This window comes from Schistocerca nitens, chromosome 8 (genome assembly GCF_023898315.1).
Source record: "Schistocerca nitens isolate TAMUIC-IGC-003100 chromosome 8, iqSchNite1.1, whole genome shotgun sequence".
Classification (NCBI taxonomy): Eukaryota; Metazoa; Arthropoda; class Insecta; order Orthoptera; family Acrididae; genus Schistocerca; species Schistocerca nitens.
The window spans coordinates 594,001,347-594,022,437 of NC_064621.1; the positions used below are offsets into that span (position 1 = coordinate 594,001,347).

General features: G+C 39.7%; 1 non-coding gene across 1 annotated transcript; it reads right to left on the minus strand.

The window, feature by feature from the left end:
* Positions 1 to 20,804: 20,804 nt before the first annotated feature.
* Trnat-ugu (transfer RNA threonine (anticodon UGU)) lies at positions 20,805 to 20,879 on the minus strand. Its single transcript has one exon. It is a non-coding gene; the product is annotated as a tRNA-Thr (tRNA).
* Between the last annotated feature and the right edge of the window lie 212 nt (positions 20,880 to 21,091).

Here is a 21,091-nt window from a genome sequence, read left to right on the forward strand (position 1 = left end):
TTGGAAGAGCAATTGAACGGAATGGACAGTGTCTTGAAAGGAGGATATAAGATGAACATCAACAAAAGCAAAACAAGAATAATGGAATGAAGTCAAATTAAATCAGGTGATGCTGGGGGTATTAGATTAGGAAATGAGACACTTAAAGTGGTAAATGGGTGTTGCTATTTGGGGAGCAAAGTAACTGATGATGGCCGAAGTAGAGAGGATATAAAATGTAGACTAGCTATGGCAAGTAAAGTGTTTCTGAAAAGGAGCAATTTGTTAACATCGATTTAAGTGTCAGGAAGTCTGTTCAGAAAGTCTGTATGTAGTGTAGCCATGTATGGAAGTGAGATATGGACGATAAACAGTTTAGACAAAAAGGGAATAGAAGCTTTCGAAATGTGGTGCTACAGAAGAATGCTGAAGATTATATGGGTAGATCACGTAATTAATGAAGTGGTACTAAAGAGAATTGCGGAGAAGTGCAATTTGTGGTACAACTGGACTAGAATAAGGGATCGATTGGTAAGACACATTCTGAGGCATCAAGGGATCACCAATTTAGTACTGGAGGGAAGCGTGGAGGGTAAAAATCGTAGACGGAGACCAAGAGGTGAATACACTAAGCAGATTCAGAAGGATGTAGGTTGCAGTAGTTATTAGGAGATGAAGAAGCTTGTGCAAGATAGAGTATCGTGGAGAGCTGCATCAAACCAGTCCCTGGACTGAAGACACCAACACTGAGAATAAACTGAAAATGCTCAACATATTGCATTTATTAATATTTTTGTAAAAGGCTTGGAAAGGAAAGGTCAACAAAAATAAGATTCCATATTCATCACAAAAACAAGTGAAGCACAAATTTTTTTACGTAACTTTCGTATGCTACAAACGCTGCATTTTTACAATTTCATGGTGGTTTGACAGTTTCTATAGAAAAACCAACTTGGTTAACATTTGTAAAAGGTTCTCTCCCATCACTCAGTGTGGCTGCTAACAATGCATACTTCATTTCACCAAATACTGGCAATGGTATGTATTTTGATGTGATCTTCCTGATTTCTTTCTCTCTCTCAGTGAGATGGGATAGGAGCAGTTTTTAAGCATTCTCATCAAATTCTTTATCTAAAAATAAAGATAGACATCACAGGGTTGCACTAGCAAGCGTGTTTAGAATGGGATGTAGCAATCCTACAGCTTTACCAAATTTTCCTTGGTCTTTCCTTTTAATGTCTTTTCTGAAAATAATAATAAATACAATATACTGAACATTATTTCAGTTCATTTGTAGTGTAAGTAGCAAAAAAATTAAAAAAAAAAATTCCGCCTCACTATTTGACCCTACAACTTTTGGCGTTCTGTACTCTTTCTGCTATGCCAACAGCTGCATACAAAATATGCTACCACAAAATGCTCATGCTTCATCCAATCCACACCTACAATAAAACAATCAAAAATCAAGGATGGAATGTCACAACATTATGACAAGGAAAGTTGCTACTCACGATATAGTGGGGATGCTTAGTTGCAGCTAGGCACAACAAAAAGACTCTCACAATTGAAGCTTTTGGCCATTAAAACCTTCGTCAACAATAGACGAATAGACAACACACACACACACACACACACACACACACACACACACACACACACGCAAATGCATCTCACACACACGACTGAAATCTCAGAAAACTGAGTGGCAATGCAGTTTAGTTGTCTGAGACTGCAGTTGTGTATGTGAGCTGAGTGTGTGTGTGTGTGTGTGTTTTCTATTGTTGATGAAGGCCTTCTTGGCTGAAAGCTTGAATTGTGAGAGTCTTTTTGTTATGCCTATCTGCGACTCAGTATCTCTGCTGTATCATGAGTAGCTAATTTCCTTTTCATAATCTTGCCACACCTAAAATATTTTTTTCTAAATGCTTGGCCATCCGGAGCTCCCATTTCTGTCACTTTCATTTCTGTCCAGGCCCTGTACATACCATAAATTTGCATAACATTGGTGATGAGGAGTAGGTACAGATATCTTGTTTCAGCAACATCTGCTTTTGGGGTAATGTTTGTGCTCAAGCATCTCAATTTAAACTCTACAATTAAAAAATCAGGCAGTGAGCTGCCCCTTCATTATCAACAGGTCTGCAGCACTTGGTGAGTATCAGATAAGCATATAGCTGTTGCACCTTACAGGCAGGCCAGTACTGATTTCCATTGTGGTTGCTGATGCTCGCAGTGAATGCTACTCGGGCACTTCTACTCTCCCAGCCAAGTTAGGAGTTTCAGGTGACATTGCTGAGCACAATATTATTGATACATTTGGCTTGAAAGTAAGACAGTTTTAAAGACAGTCTATGTGCTGTTTTTGCATTCCACCTGTTATGACAATTTAAATAAAATAGTGACACATAGTAGAATGTTATTTGTTACATATTACAATACTTTGTCTAATGGAAGTTGTAGCTATGCATTCACAAAAGCTGAAGGAGTTCGATGAGAATGGGACATATATACATTTTAAAATTACAGTCTTTCCTTTATTTTACTGTACACAGGTTCACAAACTTTATGCTGCCACATACCAAAATGAAACGACATGAATGCTGCTGAAAGACTCTTGCTGCACATAATAACGTCTATTGCATTTAAACTGCATTTACACTAACATGCAAGATGTAACTTCTAGTAATCACAAAAGTCTTTTTGTGTTTGATAGCAACAAAAGCCTATGTCTACCACGCTTAAGTTTAGTACTGACCTCAGTTGCTTCTCGAACAGACTATTAGTGCGGTCCACTGCTTAAGATCCTTTGAATGCTTGGCAATCACTTGGAATAAGGTAGGTTCCAAATATTCCATGTATGCTTCCAACACTTTCACATCGTAAACACCTAACCACCAAGTCACTCACACACCATACCTCAGCAAGGTCCATGGCTCATATATCACAACTGTTACACTCCTGGTGTTCCTGTTGATACATTCTTTTCATTCCAAATTTTTATATACTTATCTACTTGTCATATTAAAGATTTTGGCTTCAAAGCCAGCTCACTAGATGTTTCTTCTTGAATTGTCCTCTGCTTTCAGCAACTCTTATAAATGTATCAATCACAGCAGCTACTTCATTCCTGGTAGGTAGAGGAGTTGAGATTGTTGTACCAGTCCCTTCTTCATCGGATTTGATACAGGGTGTTTCAAAAATGACCGGTATATTTGAAACGGCAATAAAAACTAAACGAGCAGCGATAGAAATACACCGTTTGTTGCAATATGCTTGGGACAACAGTACATTTTCAGGCAGAAAAACTTTCGAAATTACAGTAGTTACAATTTTCAACAACAGATGGTGCTGCGGTCTGGGAAACTCTATAGTACGATATTTTCCACATATCCACCATGCGTAGCAATAATATGGCGTAGTCTCTGAATGAAATTACCCGAAACCTTTGACAACGTGTCTGGCGGAATGGCTTCACATGCAGATGAGATGTACTGCTTCAGCTGTTCAATTGTTTCTGGATTCTGGTGGTACACCTGGTCTTTCAAGTGTCCCCACAGAAAGAAGTCACAGGGGTTCATGTCTGGCGAATAGGGAGGCCAATCCACGCCGCCTCCTGTATGTTTCGGATAGCCCAAAGCAATCACACGATCATCGAAATATTCATTCAGGAAATTAAAGACGTCGGCCGTGTGATGTGGCCGGGCACCATCTTGCATAAACCACGAGGTGTTCGCAGTGTCGTCTAAGGCAGTTTGTACCGCCACAAATTCACGAAGAATGTCCAGATAGCATGATGCAGTAATCGTTTCGGATCTGAAAAATGGGCCAATGATTCCTTTGGAAGAAATGGCGGCCCAGACCAGTACTTTTTGAGGATGCAGGGACGATGGGACTGCAACATGGGGCTTTTCGGTTCCCCATATGCGCCAGTTCTGTTTATTGACGAAGCCGTCCAGGTAAAAATAAGCTTCGTCAGTAAACCAAATGCTGCCCACATGCATATCGCCGTCATCAATCCTGTGCACTATATCGTTAGCGACTGTCTCTCGTGCAGCAATGGTAGCGGCGCTGAGGGGTTGCCGCGTTTGAATTTTGTACGGATAGAGGTGTAAACTCTGGCGCATGAGACGATACGTGGACGTTGGCGTCATTTGGACCGCAGCTGCAACACGGCGAACGGAAACCCGAGGCTGCTGTTGGATCACCTGCTGCACTAGCTGCGCGTTGCCCTCTGTGGTTGCCGTACGCGGTCGCCCTACCTTTCCAGCACGTTCATCCGTCACGTTCCCAGTCCGTTGAAATTTTTCAAACAGATCCTTTATTGTATCGCTTTTCGATCCTTTGGTTACATTAAACCTCCGTTGAAAACTTCGTCTTGTTGCAACAACACTGTGTTCCAGGCGGTGGAATTCCAACACCAGAAAAATCCTCTGTTCTAAGGAATAAACCATGTTGTCTACAGCACACTTGCACGTTGTGAACAGCACACGCTTACAGCAGAAAGACGACGTACAGAATGGCGCACCCACAGACTGCGTTGTCTTCTATATCTTTCACATCACTTGCAGCGCCATCTGTTGTTGAAAATTGTAACTACTGTAATTTCGAAAGTTTGTCCGCCTGAAAATGTACTGTTGTCCCAAGCATATTGCAACAAACGGTGTATTTCTATCGCTGCTTGTTTAGTTTTTATTGCCGTTTCAAATATACCGGTCATTTTTGAAACACCCTGTATCTGACAATTGAAATTCCTCTTGTGGCCCTCTCACACTTTCCACTATCAGTTAGTCCGATATTTCTTCGACTAAAGGTTCTTCATTGTAAACATCTATGCATTCACAAAACTTCATCTCATGGCAAATTTCTTATTTTATCTTGTGCAATACCTAGCATGGAGGCTTTTGGCCAGAGTTTTCACTAAGACTTCCAAATAGTAGCAGTCTAAATTTTACAACAGAGAAATTACGACATCAGCTGTAATCGGGCATTGAAATAAACCCAACAGCAACAAGTGAAAATCTGTGTAAGACCAGGACCAGAACCAGAACCCATATTTACAGCTAAATATATGCATCTTGACAGCAAATAACAATATCTTGCAGATGCCCTCTTCGTTCAACCTCTTGTGAGAATCAGGGGGCGTTACGAGCAATGGGGATAATGAACAGGGGACAAGACGTGTAGTGTGCGACGTATGGTAATTTGGGTTGGGTGAGTCGCAATAATTGGGAAATCGGGGTTTGAGTCCCTATCCAGTACAAATTTTCACTTGTCACCATTGGATTTATTTCAATCCCCAGTTGCAGCTGATGTCAGAATTTCTCTCTCATCATGTATATACAGCTGCGGCATCATGCCCAAGAGAACAGACACTACACATACAAACAGACTTCACTTTATTCCAGTGGTTCCAAAAAGCTTCTTTAATGTTAATTTTTTTAAACCCCCCCTGAACAATTAAAATTGATAAGCTCTTGAAGCAAAGTGCAAAAAGTTCCTTCGTATTCATCAGCTGCATTTTGATCTACTGATTGTTAACTTCCCATCTTATGTCAAACTTCCGAATTCGTGAGAGTTTCGAATTGGTACAGCCTACTACGAGAAAATACACATTCAGTTTCTGATAACCCCAAGTCATCACTGAACTGTTTACCTTTTTCCGTAATCATATGCCCTGTTACAGGTTTCCCTTCAGAACTTTTAGCACAGAACCACTTGCACAAAATTTCATCCAACTGATCTAGTTTCAGTTTTTTCAGTTATTCGTGATTCAGTGTCTTTTTACAGCAACTGTCTGTGAGGCAAGCTTTTGAACCTGACCTTTGTTTTCTTTATCATCATACATTGCTGGACAACCAGTTTTATATTTTTCAACAATCTTATTTCTATTCTCACCTTTCTCAAAAATACCACTACCCACCTGCCACTCGCTGATTCTGATCACGGCGAGATCTAATGTTAACTTACCAGATGTTGAAGCAAATGCAGCAATATTATTGGTTTTGTACACAGGTGAGATGTAAGGAGACACACACTTGTAGCTGTGAGCTTCAAGAGATGAGGGAATTATTTATTCTCAATAAAAAATATGCAACTGGGAATGTGCGTCATTCTTCAGTGGGACTCAGTGCTCCAACTGTTGAGTTTAGCAATATTATTGAAATGTCTTTACGGGCACATGAGTCCCATTTTTTACTGTTTATTTATAAGAGAAATATAAAGTTTAGGATTGTTAACTACATGAAATCAAAACTTGAACACTTTCACTGGCTGGACAATGAGGAATGTGGAGAACACAGACTTTTCATTTTGAATCATCTTGTGAAATGCAAATTGTATTACAGCTGCAGAACAATTCTCAAAGACAAGTTTAGTAGAACTGTCTCAAAACTGGAGGTTATAAAAATATGTAGTTCATTCATATTGTATTTAAGTGCCAAATAAAGATTCTCCATTAGACTGCATAAATAAGTTTCGTTGTCTTTCCTTGATCACACTATCATGTTTAACTAGAAAGAAGTAATATGTTAAATCTGAGCAAAACAGTACTGCTTGTGACAATAGTAGATGTGCTGTCCACAAAGTTAAGATGATTACCATCTCAGAATTTTTTATTTTACTCAAGATTTTTAAAGTTTCACAATATTTTTTCGAAGATATAATTAAGTATGTACATAAAATGATATTCGTTTACAACTAACAGTAATCAAATGCAAAATGTGGTTGTACTTAAGAACATCTACAGAAATATTTAGAAAGGAAGCAAAATCTGCTTCTTAAATTTATTTATCTCAATGTGAAAAATATATTGTTATAACTCACCTAATCCCTATACACACTCTATGCAAAATAAAGAATTGTGTCCGTAATGTCAGGACACAAAACCCACTGCTCGGAGTAATATTTGTCAGTAAATTAACTGATTATATTTCAAAGACTTTGAGCAGATTTTGAAAGCTTTCTAGTGTTAACCTGTATGTGGAGACTTTTTTACCACCATAATCCGTATAAGAAGAGCTATATAACAAAGAGGAAATAGACGGCATGGAAAGTAAGTGTGAAAACTATGCTACTGCAATACAGTCTGCATTTAAACAGTAACTTGTGAGACATGTTTGTGTGTTACTTTTCATTTCGTATATAATTGTGAGAAGTATCCCTACAGCAGAAATAAACTTGGTTTGTAGAATGACAGGAGCTAATTTATGTCTTCAACTGAAAAAAAAATCACAGCCGGTCTTGAGCTACAGTAAGTCGAGTGACGAATGCACTTCGCGCGCAGCGCTCTAGCCAAACACAAATCTACCCTCATTTACATCACCGAAGATACAGCGTTGCCAATTTCATGACACAGACAGGTCAGTTAGCAATGTAGCGTCGCCTGCAACATCTGCTGACAGACGGGAAAACTATTTATACAGTTACCCATTCCACATAAGGACGGTCAATCGGTTTCTTATGTGATCTGGGATTTCGAATGTTGGTGACCGGTCTGTTCTATGTTTTCATTCTTGGACAGGGCAAATGAAAAACAAAAACAAATGAAAAACATTTAACAACATAGACAAAGGTCATAAAGTCGTAAAAATTATGATGATTCCTGCTGGAGCAACCTGCATAATACAGCCACTTGACGTTTACACATTCAGAGCGTGGAAGAACTTTATAAAACAATTCTCTGATGTCATCCTACTATACAGCTATGACGTAAATTTGCACCTGAGGAATAATACAATGAAAATTCAATCTTTGATTCATAATCAGTTTTCATCCCCTCGATTTGTTAACATGTCTAGGTACGCGTGGATCAAGACCGGATACATCACAGAAAAACCTGATATCTGTGAACCTCCTGCTAATTGTTGCTTTAAAATAGTGATACATGCTGTAAATTGTGCATAATCAGATGTGCATGGTGCACAATGTGTATGTATATGCAGCACTTCTTTGCAATGGATAATACAACGTCCCATCCTTATTGCACTGACTGTCAAAGGTAATGCAACGCAACCTAAGTACTGTAAAATAATGAAGTAGATTTCAACTGTAATATCCAAAACCAAACAGTGGAGAGATAATCTACAAACAGAATCCCCTTTGCATCCCAGAACACTGATGCCATGACCTTTCCCACAGAAGGAGTTGTCTTTGCTTTCTTCGGTGGCAGAGAATCAGCACGTTTCCAGTGCTTTGATTGTTGTTTTGTTCCTGAAGTATAGCTCCCTGGGGTATAGTAGTGCACCCAAGTTTCATCTGTGCTCACAAACCGGCACAAAAAATCTTGTTCATTTTTTCTAAAACGGGCCAAACATTGTTCCGATATGTCCATTCTCACGCATTTTTGATCCAGCGTCAAGAGTCGCAGCACTTGTCTTGCAGATAATTTTTTTCATTCCTAATTCTTCAGTTAAAATGTGATATACCCTTTCAGATGACATCTGGCAAGTGTGAGCAATTTCCTGCACTTTCAATTGCAAACCTTCATGACATTTTTGTGCAGTTTTGCAATGATTTCTGGAATAGTGACACACCTTGGCCGACTACTGCGCGGTTCATCATCTAAGCTCTCCCGACCAAATTTAAATTCATTTGTCCACTTGGCAACAGTTGAACAGGAGCAGAGTTGCCCAGCATATTCTGGAAATTGGCATGAATGTCCTTTGCTTTCGTACCTTTCTTTACAAAGTACTTAATCACTGCTCGAATCTCAATTTTTTCCATCTTCGCAAATCACTATGCGCGAACAACAGAGCCACGTCACCGCCACAGCCCTCTTCCAAGAGCACTAACATCGCACGTGTTTACAGGCAACAGTCCAATGAATATCACGTGAACAACTTGTTGCACTAGCGATGACCTCTCGTAGTGATTCCGAGAACTTTGAAAACCACCCTCGTGTATCTGTCTACTGTGGCTTCGAGATGTGACTTTATCATACTTAGTTGCATTTGTTACTAAATATACTATTAGATTTATTATACATAAACTTTTTACCATTTCAAAAATTGTGAGGCGAGAGGAGGATTTCAAAAAAATGTTTAAAGATGTGATTGCAAAGTTGTAAAGTACAGCAGCAACCACGGACAACCTTATGAGCATGTATAAAAAAATGTGTGTTTTACATTTGGACCTAGATTACAACATATTAGAAGTGTATTGGAATCAGTGAGTGGATATACATGGCTGGCTCACATTTTGTTTTGAGAGGTGCTTGGTTGAGAAAACATTCCCACAACAATATGCAGCACTACTGTAATTGTGATATACAGGGTGTTACAAAAAGGTACGGCCAAACTTTCAGGAAACATTCCTCACACACAAATAAAGAAAAGATGTTATGTGGACATGTGTCCGGAAACACTTAATTTCCATGTTAGAGCTCATTTTAGTTTCGTCCACGTACGCTCAATGGAGCATGTTATCATGATTTCATACGGGATACTCTACCTGTGCTGCTAGAACATGTGCCTTTACAAGTACGACACAACATGCGGTTCATGCACGATGGAGCTCCTGCACATTTCAGTCGAAGTGTTCGTACGCTTCTCAACAACAGATTCGGTGACCGATGGAGAGGTAGAGGCGGACCAATTACATGGCCTCCACGCTCTCCTGACCTCAACCCTCTGGACTTTCATTTATGGAGGCATTTGAAAGCTCTTGTCTACGCAACCCCGGTACCAAATGTAGAGACTCTTCGTGCTCGTATTGTGGACGGCTGTGATACAATACGCCATTCTCCAGGGCTGCATCAGCGCATCAGGGATTCCATGCGACAGAGGGTGGATGCATGTATCCTCGCTAACGGAGGACATTTTGAACATTTCCTGTAATAAAGTGTTTGAAGTCACGCTGGTACGTTCTGTTGCTTTGTGTTTCCATTATATGATTAGCCTAATGTGATTGAAGAGAAGTTATAAAATGAGCTCTAACATGGAAAGTAAGCGTTTCCAGACACATGTCCACATAACATATTTTCTTTCTTTGTGTGTGACGAATGTTTCCTGAAAGTTTGGCCGTACCTTTTTGTAACACCCTGTAGAACAGCAATAATAGTTACAACACTTTAAAACACCACTTTTTAATTGTTGGTACTACATGACTCAAAATCGTTTACCACTACCAAGCACGATCGAATTCCGACAGATGCATCCAAAATATTGTTGTTGTTGTTATGGTCTTCAGTCCTGAGACTGGTTTGATGCAGCTCTCCATGCTACTCTATCCTGTGCAAGCTTCTTCATCTCCCAGTACCTACTGCAACCTACATCCTTCTGAATCTGCTTAGTGTATTCATCTCTTGGTCTCCCTCTACGATTCTTACCCTCCAATAGTAAATTGGTGATCCCTTGATGCCCCAACACATGTCCTACCAACCGATCCCTTCTTCTAGTCAAGTTGTGCCACAAACTTCTCTTCTCCCCAATCCTATTCAATACCTCCTCATTAGTTATGTGATCTACCCATCTAATCTTCAGCATTCTTCTGTAGCACCACATTTCGAAAGCTTCTATTCTCTTCTTGTCCAAACTATTTATCGTCCATGTTTCACTTCCATACAGGGCTACACTCCATACAAATACTTTCAGAAATGACATCCTGACACTTAAATCTATACTCGATGTCAACAAATTTCTCTTCTTCAGAAACGCTTTCCTTGCCATTGCCAGTCTACATTTTATATCCTCTCTACTTCGACCATCATCAGTTATTTTGCTCCCCAAATAGCAAAATTCCTTTACTACTTTAAGTGTCTCATTTCCTAATCTAATTCCCTCAGCATCAGCCGACTTAATTCGACTACATTCCATTATCCTCGTTTTGCTTTTGTTGATGTACATCTTATACCCTCCTTTCAAGACACTATCCATTCCATTCAACTGCTCTTCCAAGTCCTTTGCTGTCTCTGACAGAATTACAATGTCATCGGCGAACCTCAAAGTTTTTATTTCTTCTCCATGGATTTTAATACCTACTCTGAATTTTTCTTTTGTTTCCTTCACTGCTTGCTCAATACACAGTTTGAATAACATCGGGGAGAGACTACAACCCTGTCTCACTCCCCTCCCCACCACTGCTTCCCTTTCATGCCCCTCGACTCTTATAACTGCCATCTGGTTTCTGTAGAAATTGTAAATAGCCTTTCGCTCCCTGTACTTTACCCCTGCCACCTTCAGAATTTGAAAGAGTGTACTCCAGTAAACATTGTCAAAAGCTTTCTCTAAGTCTACAAATGCTAGATACGTTGGTTTGCCTTTCCTTAATCTAGCTTCTAAGGTAAGTCGTAGGGTCAGTATTGCCTCACGTGTTCCAACATTTCTACGGAATCCAAACTGATCTTCCCCGAGGTCGGCTTCTACTAATTTTTCCATTCGTCTGTAAAGAATCCGCGTTAGTATTTTGCAGCCGTGACTTATTAAACTGATAGTTCGGTAATTTTCACATTTGTCAACACCTACATCTTGCTCACCAGATGGTAGAGTTTCATCAGGACTGGCTCTCCCAAGGCTGTCAGTAGTTCTAATGGAATGTTGTCTACTCCCGGGGCCTTGTTTCGACTCAGGTCTTTCAGCGCTCTGTCAAACTCTTCACACAGTATTATTTCTCCTGTTTCATCTTCATCAACGTCCTCTTCCATTTCCATAATATTGTCCTCAAGTACATCGCCCTTGTATAGACCCTCTATATACTCCTTCCACCTTTCTGCTTTCCCTTCTTTGCTTATAACTGGGTTGCCATCTGAGCTTTTGATATTCATACACGTGGTTCTCTTTTCTCTGAAGGTCTCTTTAATTTTCCTGTAGGCTGTATCTATCTTACACCTAGTGAGATAAGCCTCTACATCCTTACATTTGTCCTCTAGCCATGCCTGCTTAGCCATTTTGCACTTCCTGTCGATCTCATTTTTGAGACGTTTGTATTCCTTTTTGCCTGCTTCATTTACTGCATTTTTATATTTTCTCCTTTCATCAATTAAATTCAATATTTCTTCTCTCACCCAAGGATTTCTACTAGCCCTCATCTTTTTACCTGCTTGATCCTCTGCTGCCTTCACTACTTCATTCCTCAAAGCTACCCATTCTTCTTCTCTCCCTTTTCCTACTGCCGAATTCCAGTCACCCATGACTATTAAATTTTCATCTCCCTTCACTATCTGAATAATTTCTTTTATTTCATCATACATTTCTTCAATTTCTTCGTCATCTGCAGAGCTAGTTGGCATATAAACTTGAACTAATGTAGTAGGCGTGGGCTTCGTATCTATCTTGGCCACAATAATGCGTTCACTATGCTGTTTGTAGTAGCTTACCCGCATTCCTATTTTCCTATTCATTATTAAACCTACTCCTGCATTACCCCTATTTGATTTTGTGTTTATAACCTTGTAGTCACCAGACCAAAAGTCTTGTTGCTCCTTCCACCGAACTTCACTAATCCCCACTATATATATCTTTAACCTATCCATTTCCCTTTTTAAATTTTCTAACCTACCTGCCCGATTAAGGGATCTGACATTCCACGCTCCGATCCATGGAACGCCAGTTTTCTTTCTCCTGATAACGACGTCCTCCTGAGTAGTCCCCGCCCGGAGATCCGAATGGGAGACTATTTTACCTCCAGAATATTTTACCCAAGAGGATGCCATCATCATTTAACCACACAATAAAGCTGCATGCCCTCGGGAAAAATTACGGCTGTAGTTTCCCCTTGCTTTCAGCCGTTCACAGTACCATCACAGCAAGGCCGTTTTGGTTAGTGTTACAAGGCCAGATTAGTCAATCATCCAGACTGTTGCCCTTGCAACTACTGAAAAGGCTGCTGCCCCTCCTCAGGAACCACACATTTGTCTGGCCTCTCAACACATACCCCTCTGTTGTGGTTGCACCTACAGTACGGCTATCTGTATTGCTGAGGCACGCAAGCTTCCCCACCAACGGCAAGATCCATGGTTCATGGGGGGCTCCGAAATATTAGTATTTATGAAGTGATGCCAGATTACTGAATGTGCCAGACTGTGTGATGCCAGATTAACATTATTTTTACTGTACTTGGATTGTATCAGCGTAGTTGAACCAACGCTCGCAGATCAAAGCAGCAAAGGTACATCACTAGTGTGGAAAAATGTTCTCAATCCAGCTCTGAACATACATTTTGAGTGGACTACTGGATAATATCTTATAATGCTACAAAAAAAAGGAGCTGTCAGGATCATCACATCAAACAACAGACTGGAGCACTGCAATCCTACATTCACCCAGTTAGGAATAATGACCATTTTCACTCAGTATATTATTCATGCCTCACCAGTGTAAAAGGGGACCAAGGAGTTTTTCAGCACCAGGCAAAAAATACATAATTATGCCACCCGCAACATAAGAAACACAGATATACCAAGCTGTCAACTGTCTGGAACAATCATGTCAGGATGTAGTCGGTGATGTATATGGAGAATAAAGCAGCACCATGACTTACGGGATATTTTAAGAGATACAAGAAGGAATGCACAAAGGTTTTTTTGAGAGGTCACTAAGAAGCTGAAGGAGCTAAACTGGTAGAAAGGGAGAAAGCCCTAATAACAGGTACAATGGGACTTATTCTCTGCCATGCATTTCACAGTAGTTTCCAGAGTATAGATGTAGAAAAATTGTAGCCCTGTACAGAAGTGAAATGTGGATGGTAAACCATTCAGATGAGAACAGAATCTTTTGTAACGTGATCCTACAGATGTATGCTGAAAATTAGATGGGCAGATTGTGTGATTAATGAGGTGGGCTGGAATCAAATGGGGCAAAAAGAATTTTCTTGCACAAATTGGCTAAAAGAAGAGATCATCTCATCAGATACAATGGAAGGTATCAAGGAATTGTGAATTTGGACTGGAGACAATAACCAAAAAACATAATTAGACAAATTTAATTAACAGAAAAAAAAACCTTTGTTTGCCATGAAAATGCCCAACACAGGTGATGTTTACATTAAAAAAGTTTGTCTCACTTTCACGTAATCATGTCATTCGGTGTGATATTTTATGGGATCTCATTATGTCGAGCTTCAGTTTTTCACATTCAAACCCATGTAATACAAATTATCTACGATTTAAATTCAAGACTTGACTTCCAAAACCCTCTTCAAAGAAATAGATATGTTAATTAGTACTTCTCAGGATATTTATCCCATACTGAAATTTTTTTTAAAAACTAATACAATTCTCACTTAAACTGATACACCAGTTAACAAATCAATATTATGAAGAAGAAAAAGCTTTGTAAGGACTTGGCCACTCATTTTGGTCCAGGAAGATAACCATTATATAGGAAAACACATTTGACATAGGCTGCCAACAACCATAAAAAGTTTAACAATGAATAATGTACAGTTCAAATGGAGCCTAAAGTATCTGCTGGTGGTCAAATCCTTCACCTTTGTGAATTAATTTCTTAGCAGAATCAATTGGTATATTAATTAACTAAAGTCTCTTAAAATGAATTTTATGTAAAATCCAATTTTGGCACAGTTTGAATGCAGTAAAGTGGTCTGTGTAAGTAAGCCCTGCTAACTGTTTTTGTTTGTTGAAAACGCTTGGCTATAAGAGAAAAGGAATTAATTTATGCAATTTGCTATGTGTACTACTGGCCATTAAAATTGCTACACCACGAAGATGATGTGCTATAAATGCGAAATTTAACCGACAGGAAGAAGATGCTGTGATACGCAAATGATTAGCTTTTCAGAGCATTCACACAAGATTGGCGCCGGTGGCGACACCTACAACATGCTGACATGAGGAAAGTTTCCAAACGATTTCTCATACACAAACAGCAGTTGACCAGCATTGCCTGGTGAAACGTTGGTGTGATGCCTCGTGTAAGGAGGAGAAATGCGTACCATCACGTTTCTGAGTTTGATAAAGGTCGGATTGTAACCTATCGCGATTGTGGTTTATCGTATCGCGACATTGCTGCTCGTGTCAGTCAAGATCCAGTGACTGTTAGCAGAATATGGAATCGGTGGGTTCAGGAGGGTAATACGGAACGCTGTGCTTGATCCCAATGGCGTCGCATCACTAGCAGTCGAGATGACAGGCATCTTATCCGCATGGCTGTAACGGATCGTACAGCCACATCTCAATCTCTGAGTCAACAGATGGGGACGTATGCAAGACAACAACCATCTGCACGAACAGTTCAACGACGTTTGCAGCAGCATGGACTATCAGCTCGGAGACCATGGCTGCAGTTACCCTTGACGCGGCATCACAGACAGGAGTGCCTGCGATGGTGTACTCAAACGACGAACCTGGGTGCACAAATGACAAAACGTAATTTTTTCGGATGAATCCAGGTTCTGTTTACAGCATAATGATGGTCGCATCCGTGTTTGGCGACATCACGGTGAACGCACATTGGAAGCGTGTATTTGTCATCGCCATACTGGCGTATCATCCGGCGTGATTGTATAGGGTGCCACTGGTTACATGTCTCGGTCACCTCTTGTTCGCATTGACAGCACTTTGAACAGTGGACGTTCCATTTCAGATGTGTTATGACCCGTGGCTCTACCCTTCATTCGATCCCTGCGAAACCCTACATTTCAGCAGGATAATGCACGACTGCGTGTTACAGGTCCTGTACGGGCCTTTCTGGATACAGAAAATGTTCAACTGCTGTCCTGACCAGCACATTCTCCAGATCTCTCACCAATTGAAAACATCTGGTCAATGGTGGCCGAGCAACTGGTTCGTCACAATACGCCAGTCACTACTCTTGATGAACTGTGGTATCGCGTTGAAGCTGCATGGGCAGTTGTACCTGTACACGCCATCCAAGCTCTGTATGACTCAATGCTCAGGCGTATCAAGGCTGTTATTACGGCCAGAGGTGGTTGTTCTGGGTACTGATTTCTCAGGATCTAAGCACCCAAATTGCGTGAAAATGTAATCACATGTCAGTTCTAGTATATTTGTCCAATGAATACCGTTTATCATCTGCATTTCTTCTTGGTGTAGCAATTTTAGTGGCCAGTAGTGTAGATACTTAAAGATGTCTTCACACAGAATGAGTTAGCTAACATTGACATGGCTCTCTACAAGTTTTGTGGCGTCCCTCCATGGTATTTCATGTTTAGGAGCAATTTTGTTGCATGAAATAAGTTATGCAATATTTCGACATGTTGAGTAAAATAGAACCAATAGGAAGTAACACCACTCCCTATGCCACAACCAAAAAGCGAGAGATAATACTGTATCTGTCGTGTACAGTAGAAGCCCAGACTCAGCAGGTTGTGTTATACCTTACACACTATGAATATATGCTGCTCCTAAGCACCAGCACATTGAATGTCTCAAGAACAAATCATTATTAGTACGATTTGTTGTAATAAAATGATGAGAATAATCATAATGGTGGTTAAAGAATTTTCATATTTAGTTATTTTTGCGTTATAACTTGGATGTTATGAAAGTAAGCCTTTTAAGGCAGCATAACTGAAGCTTAAGGAAAAAATGTCATTCTTATGACGATTTGTTATAATTAAATAGAAGTGATTACAGACTGTAGAAGTCTGTAAAAGACTAGTTTGTTGGTAGCAGATCTTCTGCACAGCTTAGTTACTAGATGCACCAAGTTATGGAACAGAGGGTACACTGGTAGAGGGATCACATTGTGCTGTATCCAGTTTTTCTCTCTTTTTATTTTCTTTTCCACCTTTGGCTTTTCTAAAAGGTTGTGTGACATTCTTATGAAATCAAGATAGATAATTTCTTTACTATTTGATGTTGTGTAAATATAAGTGAACACGCTTTCAGGTGTGAGTTTGTTCAATTTGGAAAACTTTTATTAATTGATGTCCTTACTTTTTTTTAAGTCATCAGTCTTCCAACTGGTTTGATGTGGCCCACCATGAATTCTTCCTGTGCCAACCTTTCCATCTCAGCGCAGCAACTGCAACCTATATGTCCTCAATTATTTACTGGATATATTCCAATCTCTGTCTTCCTTTACAGTTTTTACACTCTACAGCTTCCTCTAGTACAATGGAAGTTATTCCCCGAGGTCATGTCCTGTCATCATGCCCCTTCTTGTCACTGTTTTCCATATACAGTGAAACTCCGCTTCTATGCTTTTCAAGGGACTTCCAAAAAATGGTGTAAACCATGGGAAAATGTAAAATGTGAGAAATAAGTTTTAAGCTGTAAAAGATACATAAAGGATACCCCTTTGCACTTTATGTATGATATATGTACATAACAGGCATCAAAAGACTTGTCAGGGACTTTTTTACTATCTAATGAAGGGTTACTATGTAATAAAAACCGCTAATATAACTGGAGCTGATAACTGTCTGGGAAGTGCGAACATTTGACTCAATTTCATGTCATAATCAATGTTTTTGAAAGCCTGCAGCTGCCATTCATTATTTAAATAATGAAATGCTGCTCTAGTTACACATTTTTTCACGCTTAGCATTACACGCTTTGAAGATTTTTTGTCGTTGTCAAGTGCAAAAATCTAAATAAGTATTTTGTATGGTGTTTGAATGTGTGTTATTCTGCGTCTCTTGGACTGCAGTTGTCTTTTTGAGGTTATCAGGTACTGTGCCTCATCAGTTATGTAGAAAATGATACACACACGCAAACTATCACTCACATTGTTTGCTTGTGTAACATCACAAAATACATATGTAAATACTGCACTTAACAACGAGGATAAATTCTCGAAACGCGTTTTGCTCAGCATGAATACAATATGTAACCGGTGCTGTGTTTACAATAAAAACATTTGAGCAACGCAAAGTGATTGACTGTCAGCTAGTGCTCCACGTGGCCATACGCCGAAACATGCTACATTAGGTTCGGCAAAGGTGTCACGATGATCATAATAATCACGAAACTGCATTTGCGCAATAGAGACAGTTTGGAAATGGTTGCGACTGGCCACGATATCTTCATTCGAATGAACCTAGTTCCTCTCATCAACCACCATGCCAAGTGGAGCTTGGCAGCGGTGGGAAATACGGCACGAATTGTTACAACTTTTACTCATTTACTGGTTCAAATTCATTGAGGAGAGTGCCTTGGTGTCAAGAAACTTAACCATGTAATATTTGTAAAAACTACTGGACAGCCAACATCTTATTTTCTCCACAAACATTTTTTCGTAATGCATAAATTGTGGGAAAATTATAAATATGCTGACGCAAAATCATGTGCAAATTAACATTGTGGGTATAGGAAATTTCACGGGATCAATAAAAAATGTCGCAAACAGCAGGAAAACGTTAATTCCAGGAACATAAAAGCGGGGTTATACTGTATTCTTTCCTCACTGATTCGGCAAACAGCCTCCTCATTCCTTACCTCATCAGTCCACCTAATTTTCAACATTCTTCTGTAGCATCACATGTCAAATGGTTTGATTCTCTTCTGTTCCAGTTTCCCCCCAGTCACATAATTCTGTGCTCCAAACGTCCTTTCTCAGAAATTTCTTTCTCACATTCAGGCCTATTTTTGATATCAGTACACTTCTCTTGGGGGAGGAATGCCCTTTTGGCCATTGTTGGTCCCCTTTGCTTCATCTGTCATGGGTTATTTTGCCATCTAGGTAACAGGATTCCTTAACTTCATCCACTCATAACCGCCAATTTTCATGTTAAGTTTCTCGCTGTTCTCCTTTCTGATACTTGTCATTACTTTTGTCTTCCTTCAATTTCTCTCAAACCATATTCTGTACTCATTATACTGTTCATTCCATTCAACAGATCCTGTAATTCTTCTTCACTTTCATTGGGGATAGCAATGTCATCAGCAAATCTTTTCACTGATATCCTTTCACCTTGAATTTAATCCCGCTTTTGAACCTTTTATTTCTGCCATTGCTTTTTCGATGTATAAATTGAACAGTAGGCAAAAATACTGCCTTGTCTTATATACTTTTTAATCCAAGCACTTCATTCTTGGTCTTTCAGTCTTATTGTCATCTCTTGGTCCGTGTACATATTGTACATTACTCATCTTTCCCTATAATTAACCCCGATTTTTTTCAGAAATTTGCACCATTTTACTCTGTCAAACACTCTTTTCAGGTCAAAAAATCTATTGAATGTGGCTTGATTTTTCGTTAGTCTCACTTCATTTATCAAATGCAACGTCTTTGGTGCCTTTACCTTTCCTAAAGCCAAACTGATTGCCACCTAACAAATCCTCAATTTTCTTTTCCATTATTCTGAATATTATTCTTGTCAGCAATTTGGATGCATGACTGTGTAATAATTCTTGCACTTGTCAGCTTTCAGTCCTTGGAACAATGTGGATGACATTTTTCCGAAAGTCTGAGTATATTGCCAGTCTCATACATTTACACACCAACGTGAATAGATGTTTCATTGCCACTTCCATCAATGATTTTAAAATTTCCAATCGAATGTTATCTGTCCCTTCTGCCTTATATGATCTTAAGTCTTCTAAAGCTGTTTTAAATTGTGATTCTAATACTGAATCCACTCTCTCTTGCCTTCTGATTCCCATTTCTTCTTCATGTCATCAGACAAGTCTCCCATCATAGAAGCCTTCAATGTAATCCTTCCACCTATTTGTTCTCTCTTATGCATCCTCAATATTACCGACCTTGCTTTTAATTCCACCAAAGGTTGTTTCGACTTTTCTGTATGTCAAGTGGGTCCTTCCAACAATCATTTCCTTTCCTATTTCTTCACATTTTTCATGTAGCCATTTCACCTTAGCTTCCCTGCACATCCTATTTGTGTCATTCCCAAGTTCCTTGCATTTCTATATTCCTGAATTTCCCTGAACATTTTTATACTTTCTCCTTTTGTTGACCATCTGAAGTATTTATTATGTTTTCTATGCTTTCTTTGCAGTTACCTTCCTAGTACCATTTCTCTTTCCAACTTCTGCGTTTTCTCTCTTTACAGAGGCCCATTTCCATTTCTCTTAAATTGAACTACCTACTGAGCTATTTGTTATCGCAGTATCTATAGCCTAAGAGAACTCTGAGCGTATCTCATCATCCCTTAGTGCTTCCACAGCACATTTCTTAAAACAATGATTCTTCTTGGTATGTCTCTTAAGCTTCAGCCTTTTCTTCAGCGTTACTAACTTGTGATCCACGTCTATAACTGTTCCTGGGCATACCTTACAATCCAATATCTGAAATCTTCCCATACCTCCCGGTTTTTTCCAAGTGTATCACCTGCTCTAGTGATTCCTGAGCAGTGTTTGCTGTTGCCATCCAACATTTATTGCAGAACTCAATTGGTCTTTCTCCTCTCTCATTACTACTACCAAGCCCATATTCTCCCTTCACCCTTTCCTCTACTCTTCCTTCTATAACTGCATTCCAAGCCCCCATGGGCATCAGATTTTCGTCTTCCTTTATGTATTGAATTATCTGTTCACTATCCTCACATACTTCCTCTTTCTCTTCAGCTTCTGCTTGGGACAATGGTACGTACAGCTAAACTATTATCGTCAGTGTCAGTTTGCTGTCGAGTCTGATAAGAACAACCCTATCACTGAACTGTCCACAGTAGCTCACACTCTACCCTTTCTTCCTGTTCACAACAAATCCTACAGCCGTTATACCATTTTCTGTAGCTGTTGATATTCCTGACATACATCCAACCAGAAATCTGTTTTCCTTCCATTTCTCTTCAGTAACCCCCAATGCATTTAAAATGAGTCTTTGCATTTCCTTTATTTTAACTATATATGACCATGCAGCTTTGCTAGAATTGAAATGATAATTAAATGAACACCCTGGCTGCAAGCAGGCGTTGATACACTTCGTTGGGGACATGTTGAAAATGTGTGCCCCGACCGGGACTCGAACCCGGGATCTCCTGCTTACATGGCAGACGCTCTATCCATCTGAGCCACCGCGGGCACGCCTGCTTGCAGCTAGGGTGTTCATTTAATTATCATTTCAATTCTAGCAAAGCTGCATGGTCATATATAGTTAAAATAAATATGGGTTCCCGGCCTTTGACCTTCTTGTGTGCGAACGCACACGCTATGCCCGAACTCGTACGGGACTTGGTAGATTAATCTGCCACGAGTAATGAGTATGATGGGCAAACATCTAATAGGCGCACTACG